Source organism: Protopterus annectens, chromosome 10.part0, assembly GCF_019279795.1.
Source record: "Protopterus annectens isolate FY-2018-M chromosome 10.part0, PAN1.0, whole genome shotgun sequence".
Lineage (NCBI taxonomy): Eukaryota > Metazoa > Chordata > Ceratodontiformes > Protopteridae > Protopterus > Protopterus annectens.
The window spans coordinates 880,787,053-880,801,983 of record NC_056744.1 but is presented as its reverse complement, the minus strand read 5'-3'; the positions used below and the strand labels follow the sequence as shown (position 1 = coordinate 880,801,983).

The following is a 14,931-nucleotide window of genomic DNA, read 5'->3' as shown; positions in this document are numbered from 1 at the left end:
TATTTCTAAGAATTTTTGAAATTGACCAACTCACTACACTCCCAAAAATATGTTCCCAATTTCCTCTTTCTTTCCCATTATACCTCCAACATTTTCTATCTAATGGTCCCGATCATATGAATTTTGAGTTTCTGCACACTCAATCATCTGACAGGAGATCCATATTTTATATGCTCTCCTATCTTGTTTTAAACAGCACTGTCTGTTCTAGATTAGACTAAAAATAAAATCTGCAGGAGCAGGTCTTTCACATTGAACTCCCATGTCACTTCCTCTTTATCTATACTTTGATATCAATCCCTGGTAGGGAAGGCAGTCTCTAACCTGCAGTCCAAACTTCTACTTGACGTCATCCTACTCTCTTACCTTTCCCTCTTTAATTATTTGTTCCCAATACCTTGGTCCCTTTACCAGTTCTCCCCAGTAAATCCCCCTCTTACCTATTTTCTGTACCCCTACTTGCAGTCATCCTTATTAACTAAATCTTTCTCCATTCACGTGTTGGCTTAGTTCTTAAAATACTTTCTGCAACTTTATGAATATAAATAATGTTCCGAATGGCAGTTATTCTCCATAAAGGATCTGCATCCAAAACCACACTCTTTACAAATTCTCCCCCGCTTCATCATTATCCTTTTATACTTTAATTTACAACCTTGTTCTTGTGTAATCTAGCTGAACTCTGTGTAGTCTAATGTATCCATTCAAATCAGGTAAACCTGAATCACCCTGTTCCTTTAGGAAGATCAACTTATTCCACTTAACTCACGCTCGTTCCCTCCGGGAAAAATTAACTTTTCCTTTGGTGGATAAAAACATGCCTGACCTATACATAAAATTAAAGGGACTAAATACATTTTCACTGCTTGTATCTTGCTATGCATACCCAAAAATAAGAGCTTCCAAACTCTCTTTTGTGTATTACCTTTTTAGTGTCTTCCCTCAAATTTTTGCCAGATATAACAAACTTATTTAATCCATACTCCTAAATACTTCATTTTATCATGTCCTCATAAGTATGGGTATTGCTGAACCAAGTCATAAATGGGTGAATAACTTACAGCTATAGCCTTATATTCATTAATTTTATATCCTAAAAAGACTTCAAACTGTCTCAAAATGTTCATTAACACTGATATGTACCTTTCTGAATTAATTTTGTAACATCTTTATTGAATTATCACTTAAGACACAGACAAAAAAGTTATGTACCTACCATAACGTTCCATGTGAGTTGTCCATTTTGCCATTCATTCTTTACAGATGGGTTCGGAACCGATCCTTAGTTCTGACTCGGACGATTTTACAAGCTCGAGGTCTTCAACTAGCTCATGGCTTATTCCCTATCTCATGATGCTCTAGTGCCTTCCCCAGATCTTGTTTGCCTGCGTGCTAACACTTTTATAGAATTCCCTTTCTATAAGACCTGAAGAGGGTCAAACCAAGGAGGCGCCAATCAGAAAAAAAAAAAAAACTCGATCCACTAGAAGCCACAGTCTGGGGGATGGAGGGAGGGACGCAAAAATGAATGGCGAGATGGACAACTCACATGGAACGTTACAGTAGGTACATAACTTCTTTATGTGAATTGTCCTATCTCGCTTTCACTCTTTACTGATGGGACAGAGTTCCTAGCACCATTTTTCCTGGGTGGCTCATCGGAGTACATTCTTCAGCACAGTGAACCCAAAGGAGGCCCTGTCCCTGGAGGCCAAATCTACTTTGTAATGAGTGATAAAGTTATGAGGCCTTGCTCAAGTTGCTGCTGCACAAATGGTATCTATTGGCAACTTGGCATGAAACGCAGAAGTGGAAACAGCCTTAGTAGAATGAGCCTTTATTTTGTTTGGCAGTTGTTTATTTACTGAATTAAAGATGAAGGAAATGCAGTCTGATAGCCATCTGGACAGAGCAGTTTTTGCTACTGATGTACCTTTCTTGGCATCTGAACAGGACACAGTTGATCAGATTTTCTAAACTCTTGCTCTGTATAAATAGAAATGTAATTGTCTATGAACATCAAGTTGGTGTAGCATATATTTTGCTTATTGCTATACTTGGGGAAGAAAACTGGTAGATCTATAGACTGATTTAGGTTGGATTCTGGACATACTTTTGGCAGGAAAGATGGGTTTGTACACTGATACTCTGTCATTGTGAAATAATAGGTATGGGGGTTTGACTGATGATGCCTGTAGTTCTGATACCTTTCTAGCTGAAGTGATGGCCACTAAAAAGATAGTTTTCCACGTCAAGAACTTCAATTCACATGATGATGCAGGTTCAAAAGGGGGAAGAATTATGCTGGATAGAACAAAATTTAGGTTCCATGGTGGTAGAGGGGCTTTAATAGGTGGCCAAAAAAGATTAGTGCCCCTAGGAAAAGCTGTAGACAGTCTGTGACACAATGTTTGGCCCATTATTCCCAAGGTAGAAATTTGAAATTGCTGCTAACTGGACTCATAGTAGCCACCACCCCTTCATTAAAAAGCTTTGTCAGGAATTCCAGAATAGAGGGGATTGATGCCAAATAAGGATAAGAATGGTTGTCTAGAGCCCAAACTGCAAATCTTTACCATTTATTAAAATATAATCTTCTTGCTGATGTCTTATGAGAAGGTATCAAAATGTGTCGTACAGTGGATGAAAGATTTTGTAGCCTGGCTATGTTTGGAATTGGAGCAGCCAAGATGTCAACTTGAGGGTTTGAAGGGATGAATGAGGAATTCCCGATGAATGAATCAGAAGATCCAGCACTGGGTCCAGGATCCAACGTTCCTCCTGAAGGTAAGACTGCAATAAGGGGAACCTAATCTGACGAGGCCAGTAAGGGGCTAATAGAATTAAGGTCCTTCCCAATGTGTTGGCTTTCTGAAGAACTTTGGGTATTAAGGGAAAATGGGGAAAAGGGTAGAGGAGACCCGGGGCCAATCATGCGCTAGTGCATCCATTGGGAACTTCCCCAGAGGGGAAATTAGAGCAAAGTAGTTGCTGCATTTCACGTTTGCGGACGTGGCAAAGACATCGCAGCAAGACTGGCCCCATTTTTGGAAAATCCTTTCCGCTACTTCTTGTTTGAGGGACTACTTTGTGTGGCACCAGTATTTCTCTACTGAGTTTGTCTGCAATCACGCTGGACTACCCCAGGATATGTGTTGCTATTAGAAAGCGTTGGGAAGACATTACCCACTGCCATACTCTCAGGGCCTCTCAACATAGGGGGTAACACTTGGTTCCTCCTTATTTATGTACTACACAACTGATGTCTGCAGGATTGCAACTGTTCCTAAAGGTAGAGAGTACTGGAAAGTTTGCAATGCTAGAAGCACTGCTCTCATCTCTAGGACATTGATATGCAAGTGAGCCTCGTAATCTTTTCACGTGCCTTGGGCTGTTCTTCCCTGATAATGCCCGCCCACCCTTATCTGGGAAGAGTCTGTGGTCACCGTGGCTAGTGGGGCTGGAAGAATAAAAAGTTGGCCTATTGTCACTTGGTCTGAGTGAAGCCACCAACATAGGTGGTCTTTGCAAGATTGTGTCAGTATTATTTGGTGAGACAGTGGAAGTTTCTGCATTGACCACTGAGTAAAAAGAAGCCATTATAGAATTCTCATGTGCATACGGGCAAGAGGAATTATATTGATCGCTGCAGCCATGGTGCCCAGTACTTTCAAAACTTCCCTTGCTTGATCTTTTGTTTTGAACAGGAGATTCAACAATTGTGTTCGAAGAGCCTGTATCCTTTTCTACTGGATGGTTTTCAGTCATTGTAGTTGTGTTTAATTCTGTGCCTATAAAAATGATATACTGAGATGGCAAGGCGGCAGACTTTTCATAGTTTATAGTAATTCCTAAATGGGCAAACTGTAAGGTGGTGCTCTTTGCTTGTATTAGTAGCTGCTTGGTGGTGGCGGTTAAGAGCCAGTCGTCTAGGTAAAGAAACACACGGAATCCTGAATGTCGCAGGAGAGCCTTGACTACTGCCATGTATTTGAACACTCTGGGGGCTGTAGTGAGGCCAAAGGACAGAGCTCAAAATTGGAAATGGCTCCCAGCTGAAAGTGCAGATAACTCCTGGATGGCCTGTATATTCTTATGTGGTAGTATGCATGCTGGAGGTCTAAAGGGCAGATCCAACTGTTTTTCCCAGAAAGGGAAGTGTCGACTGCAGTGTGACCATCTGGAACTTTGTATTTCTTAATGACTTGTTCAGTCTGCTGAGATCTAACATTGGTCTCCAGTCCCCTGTTTTCTTTGGAACCAAAAATAACCTTGAGTAAGTTCTGGATCCTACCTGGTCTGCGGGGACTGACTGGATGACTTTTCTAGCAACTTCTGTGGTTGCTTGATCCCTGTGATTGGGTGGAATTGTCTGGGATCCTTTTGCTTTGTGGAAGTGGCATTGAAAAAAGTATTGAGTAACCTCTGGATAGGATGCTTTGGACCCAATTGTCTTGTTATTTTTAGCCAGGTGTTTGGTTACAAAGTTAAGTGTCCCCCGGCTGCCTCCAGAGTGGGACAGGTGGGCCTTCTCTCAGCAGCACTGGAAGGGCTTACTGAAAAAGGAATCCTGGTCGCCCTGGTACTGCAGACACCCCCCCACCCCCGCCGCGTGGCCAGCGCCTTCCATTATTACCTCCTTCTCTGCCCCCGAAGGAAGGTTCACCAAGTGTGTCTTGAAAATCTCGCTGGGATTTCTGAAACCACATCTTTCCCCCCTTTTGACCCTTGGGATAGGGTCTAGAAGTAGAAGAAAAATGGACTCCCACGGCAGAGAGAGTTCTTCCTTCCTGTTCACACCTGGTTTGTGTCTCTCTTACCTTAGGTCCGAAAAGAGATGAGCCACTGAAAGCGGTGTTAATAAAGGATGACTTTACGGGTTTCGTGAAATTACACAAGTGCATAAAGGAGTGTCTCCTAAGGACAATTCCGGAACCCACTGACCTACTCGCTCCATCAGCTGCATAGGAAACTAGCCTCATGAATAGAGTTCACTACAGAATTAAGGGTGGAGAGCTGGGATGATACCTTTTCTGCTATCCCCTCAGCTACTGCACCCTGGAAGTGTATGCAAGCTCTTTAAGGAGATCTCTCTGTAATCTAGTGAAATGTGTTGGGTAATTCAGGGACCCGAGTGAAGGTCTCCGAAGAAAACATGCACTTTCTATATCTGTCCATTGTGCACGAGTCTTTGTTTGGAGGATGAACAGAAGTGGACGTTTCCGATAACTCCTTTTTAGTGGCTGCTGCCACCACCATAGCATCTACAGGAACACTTTTGTCAAAAAAGTTTTATCTCCGGGGGATGTTATGAACTTATTTTGCCTCCTAGGTATGGGCTTCACTGTCTGAAGACTCCCATGCTTTCAGACAAACTAGTTCCATAAGTTAGTCAAAAGACAGCGACACCCAAGTGGTGGAATGTTGAGACCCGAAAGCCTTCACGTAAACAGACTCCATATCAGAAGGGGTGATGGGCTTCCAGCCACGCCTCTGTTTCAGGATGTCTAGGATGTCAGCAAATGAGACATCCTCAGTGGGCGACTGTGTGGACCCTTCCGATTCGAGGCCTGTGTCTTATGTGACTGACTCCTGCAGGGAGTCCAAATGCTTCCTCTTGCACGTCTCCTTCTGCGGAACCTCTTCAGAAAGGTTTTCCGGAGAGGTTTCAGAAGATAAAAGGTTCACCCACTGGGGGCTCCTGCTGCTCTGGGTTTCTACTCCTGTGTGAGGTTGGTTTTGCTGAGATGGACACCAGTGCCTATGGGGAGGAACAGCTGGATCTGAAGGTGAGGCTGTCTCTGAGGACAGTGCTCTCCTCATAGCCTCAAAAGCCCCACACCCATGATCCGAAGAAACTTTCGGCTCCAAAGAACCAAGTGGTCCCCCAGGCACCGCAGGGGTAGGCTCCGAAGCAAAGGTAAGAGCAGAGCTCACAGGAGCCGAGGCCCGGAGAGGCAAGATCGGATCAGACAAAAACTTGGCCCGACTCTCTCTCCTGGACCCGACCGGCAAGTGGAGGCTCCTAGATCCCTGAGACAGCAGCGAGGTAGTCAGAGCACTCAGAGCCGAAGATCCTGGTGCAGGTCTCCGCTCCGACATTTCCACCACAATTAGCTCCACACATTCCGGCTCCGAAACCGTTGCTCGGGTCAGAGAAGGAATCAAAGTAGAAGGGACAGGTCCAGTCGGTTCCAAGGCCCTCTGGGTCGGTTCCGACAAAAGTCTAGCCAGTTCCGGTGTCCTCAGCAGTCTCTGCATCACACAGTTCACAACAAAATCAGAAAGGCATCTGGAGGATCTAGATGGGGGAGCTGCAGCTACTGTAACTTGCAATAATGGAGACCTTAGTGTAGGAGACACTGGCTCCAAGGCAGGGGACCGGCTCCTTACTTGCAAAACCAATGGCTCCGACACCAGTGGAGCCGAAGTAGATGGTTCCTTGGAACCAATAGGTTTAGAAACTGTCGGGAGACATTCTAGGTGCCTTTCTAGTGGCTCCGACCCGTCTGAAGTAGAATATGATCTTTTTGAAGATTTTGTCTTGTCTGATGGAGGTGACTTGGATTTTTCTTGTGGACATTGACCCTGTCCTAGGGCTTCTGTAAAAGAAGAGTTTAGCAATCATTTTAATATTTATTCTTTCTCTCCTAGAGTACCCTTGAGTTAAAGGAGTGGCATATGGCACAAGACTCCTGTAAATGAACTGTCCCCAGGCAGTATACACACACTGTGTTGTCCATAAGTAATTGACATTTTTGACCACACTTTGAGCATTTTTTAAAACCCAAAGGCTTCAACTCTTTTCGTTGCTTAGGCATCCTAACAGTTTACAGTACAGTAACAACAGTCCAAACAAGCAATACAATCCCTGCAGCTCTCTCACTTAAACGAGCTGGGTATAATTATGTAACGTTTGAAGAAATAAGCTCTGTAGAAGAACACACCACAAGCAGAACTTCAAACCTATATACCTAAATATTTACAAAGTTTTTTTTTTATACAAACTATCACAACTCGCACAGAAGAAATGAGTCCTCTAATTTAAACGGACTATGCTCTAAAAGAAAGGTGAACTTTTAATAGGAAAAGGCAACAAACAGCAGACTAATCTAAATAAGATAACTATATATATATATATATATATATATATATATATATATATATATATATATATATATATATATATAAAATGGAGCTGACAAAGTCATCTCAACACACACCATGGAGAAAAAAAACAGTCGCTAATTGACAGGAAGGCAAAAATCTATCTAATTTTGCTTTTTTAAACACCAATCCTAAAACTTAATTCCGACAATTCAGTAAAACTACTTGGCATAAAACGGGCTAGAGAGAAAGTAGACCCCAAACGCAACACTGCCCAAAAGACATTTACATTTTGCTAAACATTAAATATTAAACCAAAAACTATTATAAGCAAACACACAACACACCAATTTGAAGACTATAAATCTTAAAGGTTAGACCCAAAAATGTGAATTAAGCAAGAAAAACGTATTTTAATTAGTCTGAGCTAGAAGAATTACCCGATCTGTTTCAGCAGTAAACGAGATCTGGGGAAGGCACTAGAGCATCATGGGATAGGGAATAAGCCACAAGCTAGTTAAAGACATCGAACATGTAAAAACAGTAGAGTCAGAACCGAGGATCGGTTCCGAACCCATCAGTAAAGAACAAAGGCGAGATAGGATAACTTCACATCAAGCATTAGTATAAAAGAAAACAAACCATGACAACATGTTCATGGTTACAAACATGATCGATTACATGCATTCTTTTATACTATCATCAATCAAGCATTACATAAATGGATCAATCCTTGCCTTCCCTTAAAACTCACTCCTCTTCCAATACAGTATTCTGCACATACTGTTCACACAATTTCCATTTTTTCTATGTAATCTGCTCCTTCCCTTTTCTAAAGATCCCACTTAAATTTTTTTTTCTGTTACAATATTCCGTACTTCAAATGCAGGTGGCTAAGACCTTAATTTTAATTTTCTACTTACTGTACTTTGGCATTTACCAAAAAAAGTTGTCTTACCATAATGTGCTGTGTTGTTGATCTTCACATATCCTTGACAGTGGGTTCAGTTCCAAACCTCGGAACAGACTCGGCCATTATTCCAGCTCGTGTCTCCCAAAAACTCTCAAGCTCAGCTCTATCTATAATGTTCCTCGCCAAATTACCTGAGATCAAGTTACCATAAAAACAGTGACAGATAACTATATATAAAGAAAGACAGGAGAGATGCCTCATCTAAATCCACTCAACCATAAAAATTATGGGACGGGGGAAGGAAGGTGGGTATGTCAAGGATATGTGAAGACTGAAAACACAGATGGAATGTTATGGTAAGACATAACTTCTTTACCTGACGTTGTCAATCTTCACATAGTCCTTGACAGTGGGACAGAATCCCCAGCAACATGAATCGTGGGAGGTCTTGCAGAAGAATATTCCTGAGGAGCATCGAGCTGAAGGAAGCCCTTCACCTAGAGACCAGATCCAATTTGTAATGAGTAATAAAGGTATGTGGAGAAGCCCATGTAGCCACTGTGTAAATATCATCCAAGGAGACCCTGGAATGGAAAACTGCAAATGCGACTACTGCTCTGGTGGAATGTTCCTCAACAGGCCTTTGTAGCGGTATATCCCTGTTGTTATAGACTAAAGTAATACAGTCTTTTAGCCACTTAACCAGAGAAACTTCAGGAACAGATTTCCCTTTTGCCAATGAAGTAAAGGGAACAAATAACTGCTCTAATTTTCTGAATTATTTTATCCTTTGCAAACAGAAATGGAGTTATCTATGCATATCCAATAAATGAAGGTAACAGTTGCCTTTGTTAGAAAAATATGGGAGGAAAGCCCGAGGTTGGACAGTCTGGTTCAGACTGGTTTCAGAAATAGGGAGAAAGGAAGGGTTAGTTCTTAAGTAATCCCTGTCTTAATGAAATATTATATACAGAGGTTTACAGGATAAAGCTTGAAATCTCTGAAATTCTACTGGATGAAGTGATGGCTAACAGATACAAAGTTTTCCAAGACAGGAATTTTAGATCACATTTGTCCAAAGGGAGATAAACCAGGGACTGGAAAACTAATTTAGGTCCCAAGGTGCAGATGGTTCCTTACATGGAGGTCTAGGCATCATAGATCCCTTCAAAAATGCTGTGCAAAGCTCATCAGACATTAAGGACGAGCCATTCAGCCCCAAGTGAAAACTGGAGACTGCAGCTAGATGCACTTTAATGGCAGACACTGAAGCTCCTGCTTCAAAAACTGATGTCAAGAATTCTAGCACCTTATTGACTGGAGCTGAATATGGGTCAGTATTAAACTTGGACATCCACACAGAAAATGTGCGCCATTTGCTGAGGTACAACTTTCTTGTTGAGGGCTTGTGACTAGCCAGAACAAGTCTTTGAACTAGTGAACTGAGAGAGGACTGCCTAGCAATCATGGGAATTGGGGAGGGCACACAGTGAGCTTGAGGTTCTGTAGATTCGGACGAACCAATCCGTCCGGGTAGGACAGTAGGTCCGGAGTTGGATCCAGACTCATAGGTTTCCGAATTAGGGGAGGCTAAAAAAAGGGAAATCAGATCTGTTGAGGCCAGAACGGGGCAATGAGGATTATCTTGTTCTTCAACCTGATGGCTTTCTTTAGAAACTGGGATACAAGAGGAACTGGGGAAATGCATAGAGTAGACCGGGGGCGGCAATCTTGTAGAAGCACATCTCTCGACTGCCCCAGAGTGGGGATCAGAGCGAAGTAGCTGCTGCACTTCTTGTTTGGAGCAAGGCTGGCACCACTGGCGAAATATTTTTTCCGCCACAGATGGGTTGAGAAACTATTAGTGAGGCATTAGAATATATTTGCTCAATCTGTCCACAGTCATGTTGGAGTCCCCCAGGATGTGCATTACAATGAGAAAGTGGTCGGATGAAATTGCCCATTGCCAAACTCTGAGGGCTTCTCAACAAAGGGGTTAGGACCTGGTTCCCCCTTGTTTGCTGATGTACAAGACCACTGCCATGTTGTCTGTTTGAACTGCAAATGTTCCAAAGGGAAGGTCTGCGTAGAATGCTTGCAACGCTAACAGCACTGACCTCATCTCTAGAACAATGATATGCAGATTGGCCTCCAAAGGGAAAAAAATTGCTTTGAACTGTTTTTCCCAGATAATGCCCCCCCCCCCCCAATCTGGGATGCATCCATGGTTACTATGGCTTGGGGTTGAGAGGGAAGGAAGGACCGACCCATCAAGATCGCGGACTAAAGCCACCACTGTAAATCCTGTTTGCATTGGTTGGTAATGTTGATCAAGTGAGACACTGGCTGGTCTAACATGGACCATTGTGACCCTAGAAGCCACTGAAGGATTTGCATGGGATATCTCGCTAATGGGACTAGGGTGATCGAAGCTGCAATCGACCACTGGGCTTCAAGGAGGAGCCCTGCTGGTACTTTGCCATTGCAAAGAATCTGGCTGACTTGAGATTTGATCCTTTGTAGTCTTTCTATGGGCAGGGATGCGACACTTGTGATTGTGTTTAGACTTGCTGCAATGAACTCCAATTGCTGACATGGCTGCAACTTTGACTTTTCTTCATTTACGGTAATGTCTAAACTGGAACACAGCTGGAGTGTGTAGTCTTGAGCCTCCTCGAGAAGACGCCTGGTGGGAGCATTAAGGAGCCAGTCATCTACATATGGAAACACCCAGAATCCTTGCAGTCAAAGATGAGCTGCAACCACTGTCATGCATTTGAACACCCTGGGGGCTGCGGTGAGACCGAAGGGCAGTGCTCTGAATAGATAGTGACAGTCTCCCAGCCAGAAGCACAGAAATCTTCTGGATTGTTTGTCCATCTTTATATGGTAATACATGCCCTGAAGATCTACAGAGCACATCTAATATTCTTTTTCCAAAAGGAAAAAAACAAACTGAACTGCGACCATCTAAAATTTTGGTTTGCCAAATTGATCTGCTCAGCCTGCCCAGATCCATGATTTGTCTCCAGGCCCCTGTCTTCTTTGGCACTAAAGAGAACCTTGAGTAAATTCCAGATCCTATCTCGTCTGGTGGGACTGTCTGGATGACTCTTTTGTCGAGCAGTTTTTGAATTTCTACGATGGCTGCTTTCCTGTGACTGACTGGAATGTCAGGGATTTTGGTTGTATTCTTTGGTTACACTAAAAAGGGGATGTTGTATCCTCTGGTTATAATCCTCTGCACTCAAAGGTCCCTTGATATACTTAGCCAAGCATGTTAGTGCAGGGATAATTGTTCCACGACTGCCTCTTTGATGGCAATTGGGCTTCCGTTCAGGAACGCTGATAGAATTCTAAGAGAGACTCTTTGGAACCCTGATTTTGCGGGCCACCTCTGCCTCTTCCTCTGTGTCTTCAATTACTTCCCCCTCTGCCCCTGAAGAAGTCAGTGCCATATGAGTCTTGGAAAGGCTCTTTGGACTTTTTGAACCACAGCTTCGCAATCCGCTGGTTCCTGGAATAAGGCCACTGGGGAGTGGAAAAGCATATGCCTATGGCAGAAAGTGTCTTTCCATCTTTCTCACATCTGGCTAGTGTCACTTTCTTTTGGGATCAAAAAGGGTTGTTCCATCAAATGAAGCGTTGATGAAAGAAGACGTAAATGGCTCCATGAGCTCACATAAGTGCATCCAGGCATGTCTCCTGATGGCTACGCCTGAACCTGCAACTCTCATTGTCCCTTCAGCCGCATGAACAACTAGCCTCATGGATGAGTTGGAGAATGATTCAAGGGTGGCAAGCTGAGAAGCTACTTTATCTGGAACTCCTACCCCTACTACTACTGACAAGAGTACCTGACAGTTCTCGAATCAGATCCCTCTGCAACCTGGTAAAATGTGCCATGTAATTCAGGACCTAAGAGCGAAGGTCGAAGTGTTCACGCGCTTCACAAAGCTATTCATGGACCTAGATTCCTTAACTAGAAGGATAGATAGTGGAACTTTTGTCAGCAAGTTCATTCGTATTGGCTGCTGTTACCACACTATGGTGTCCAACTGAAATTCCCTTAGCCCAGTGCTGTTGATCCTGAGGAGCTGACAATATGCAGTCTAGTCTCCTTGGGATCAGCTTCACAGAATCAGGCAACTTCTATGTACATGGAGCAATTAGTTTGAGATCATCAGCAGGCAGAGAAATCTAAGAGGTAGAGGGCTGGGCATGAAAAGCCTCAAGATATATGGATTCCTCTGAAGAAGGATGGAGGGAAGTCCAGCCACCCCTCTGTTTCAGGACCTCAAAGATGTCCCTGAAGAAAATATTGTCAGGGGAGACTTGAATCTTCCCCTTCATCGAAATCGGTATGCTCCATGTACGACTCTTCAGGAGATTCCAAGTGCTTTGCTTCCTCTTGCACTTTCTCTTGACAGGATGCTCCAAAGAAGTGTCTGAGGAGGGCATAACCAATGTGGTTAGATCCTGAGATTTCTGCGTGCTCTGTCCCAGGAAAAGGCAGGAGAAAACTCCGGTGGAGGGGAAAGGGCAGATATCTGGTTCAATGGGGTAGGCAATGACCGCCCGCCCGCAATGGACAATGCCCTCTCCATGGCCTAAAAGGCAGGCCCACCATAGAGGGATGGGAGCCTGGAACCAAAACAGACTCCTTCAGAATCATGGACCCACCCTGCACTGAGGAAACCCCCTCTGAGGCCAAAGCTGGGGCCGAGCTTACGAATGCAAGAGCACGAGGAGCATGGATGGCTCCAAATAGGCTGAAGATGAAATTATCCTCAAGGAACCTGCAACGAAGCTAGGACCCAGAGACCTCCTGGGGTCAAATACATCTGAAGCACTCAGGGTAGCAATTGGTGCTGGAAAAAGAGCTCTAACCGCCACCAAAACAGTCAAAGCTGGGACCATCAACACCAGGGACTCTGAAGTCTCAGTGGGAATTGGAGGAGGAAGTACCGGGGAGGAAGTGGACATGGTAATCCAGGATGAGTGGTAGGGAGGGGTTGTGCTGTTTCAGCTCCTTTAGCCTGGATCCAGGTGCAATACCCTTTCCACTTGTCGGCATAGGATTTTCTAGTGCTGGGGCGTCTGGCCTCACGTATAACATCCAGGACTTGTTTGCTTAGGCTGGCAGCTGGAGGAGATGTCAGAGAATAAGCCAGGCTGCCAAGTTCAGGGTCTGCTATTGTGAATGCATGAATTCTCAATTTTTCTGGGTCAGGAGTGATGGGATCTGGTGGCAGGGGTGACAGGCTGTGCAGCAGTGGGTACCAGTGCGGGCATGGCCAGTCCGGGGCAATCAAGATTGCCCTTGGTTTTTCCTCCCTTATTTTGAACAGTAGCCGTGAAAATAGAGGTAGAGGGGGAAATGCATAGATCAAGAGGTTTATCCATTGGAAGGATAGAACATCCACTTTCCAGGCCTTGCTGTGAGGTTCCCTGGTGCAGAATTTGCTGAGATGGTAATTGTTCTGGGATACAAAGAGGTCAACCTTCGGAGTGCCCCATTTCTGGGTTACAAGGTTGAAGGGTTCTGTGGTCTAGCTGCCACTCGTGTGGGTCTAGCAAGTTTCTGCTTAAATTGTCTGCCTGGGAGTTTTGGGAGCCTGGCAGGAATTGTGCTAGCAGGTGAATTTGCATGGCTGACGCCATGTGCCAAAGGGTCATGGCGAGCCTGCAGAGAGGATAAGAATGAGTTCCTCCCTGCTTGTTGATATACTACATCACTGTGGTGTTTGTCTGTTTTGATCACTATAGGCTCCGGGGAGAGTAGGGGGTCTGAAAGCTGTCAGAGCATGCTGAACAGCTAGCAACCCTTTTTGGTTAATGTGCAGATGTATTTGATTTGGGCTCCAATGGCCGTGAATGCACCTGCTGTCCAGGTGTCCCCCCCGGGCATAATCTGATGCTTCTGTGGTTAGAGTCTGGGCGGCGTGGGGTTGTGAAAAGGGAAGACCCTTGTTGTGGCTGCATGCTGCTGGCCACCAAAGAAAATCTTTCCTTAGGGTATTATAGGTATGATACTTTACAGGTCCTGAGTGCTGATACCAAAGGCTTTTTAGGTACCATTGTAGTTTCCTCATATGCAGTCTGGCATATGGAATGAGTAGAATTCAGGATGTCATGAACCCTTGAGCTTGCAGGATTTTCCCTGCAGACAACTGGGTTCTGGTGGCTACTTGAGAGAAGTAGCCTGTCAGGTAGGCTTGTTTTTCTGGAGTAAGGAATGCCATCTGGGACGCTGCATCCAGGCTTGCTCCCAGGAATACAATTTTTTGAGTGGGAACTAGTTTTGATTTCTTTTCATTTATAGTATACCCCAGGGAGGTAAGTAGGTCCTTTACAAAGGTCAGGTGCTGCAATAGAGCTTTTCCTGACTGTCTGCCTGAATCAAGCAGTCATCTAAGTAGGGATAAATGTGAATAATCCTTTGTCTGCAAAAAAGCAATGGCTGGAGCCAGGCATTTTGTGAAAACTCTGGGAGCAGTGGATAAGCCAAAGAGAAGCACAGAGAATTGAAAGTGCATAGATCCTGCCCTGAAGCAAATATATTTCCTGCAAGAATCCCTAATTAGGATGTGCAGACAGGCCTCTTTTAGGTCTAGGGTGACTAACCAAGCATCCTTGGAAAGCATAGGAAGAAGTTGCTGGACCTGGTCTTGTCTGAGCTGGTCTGTAAAGGACCAGTGTTTGGAGGGGCAATGCCTAATGAACTCGGAGGCTGGACCTGTAGGAAGTCTTTAAATGTCTGCATAGATTTAGCTTTTTCTACCATTTTTTAAGACCTCTTCAGCCTTGGCGTCAAACAAACTGTCTTTGTTCAATGGTGCATCCAATAGTTTTGATTTGACATGATCTAGCCGGTTCCTTTAAGCCAAGCATGGCTTCTAAGTACAGAA

The 14,931-nt window shown here is 44.2% G+C and overlaps 1 protein-coding gene across 1 annotated transcript in view; it reads right to left on the bottom strand.

Annotated features, from left to right (window-relative positions):
- MTF2 (metal response element binding transcription factor 2) overlaps positions 1-14,931 on the bottom strand; it is a gene marked incomplete in the record, with an annotated part of 1,616,286 nt that overhangs the window by 156,849 nt on the left and 1,444,506 nt on the right.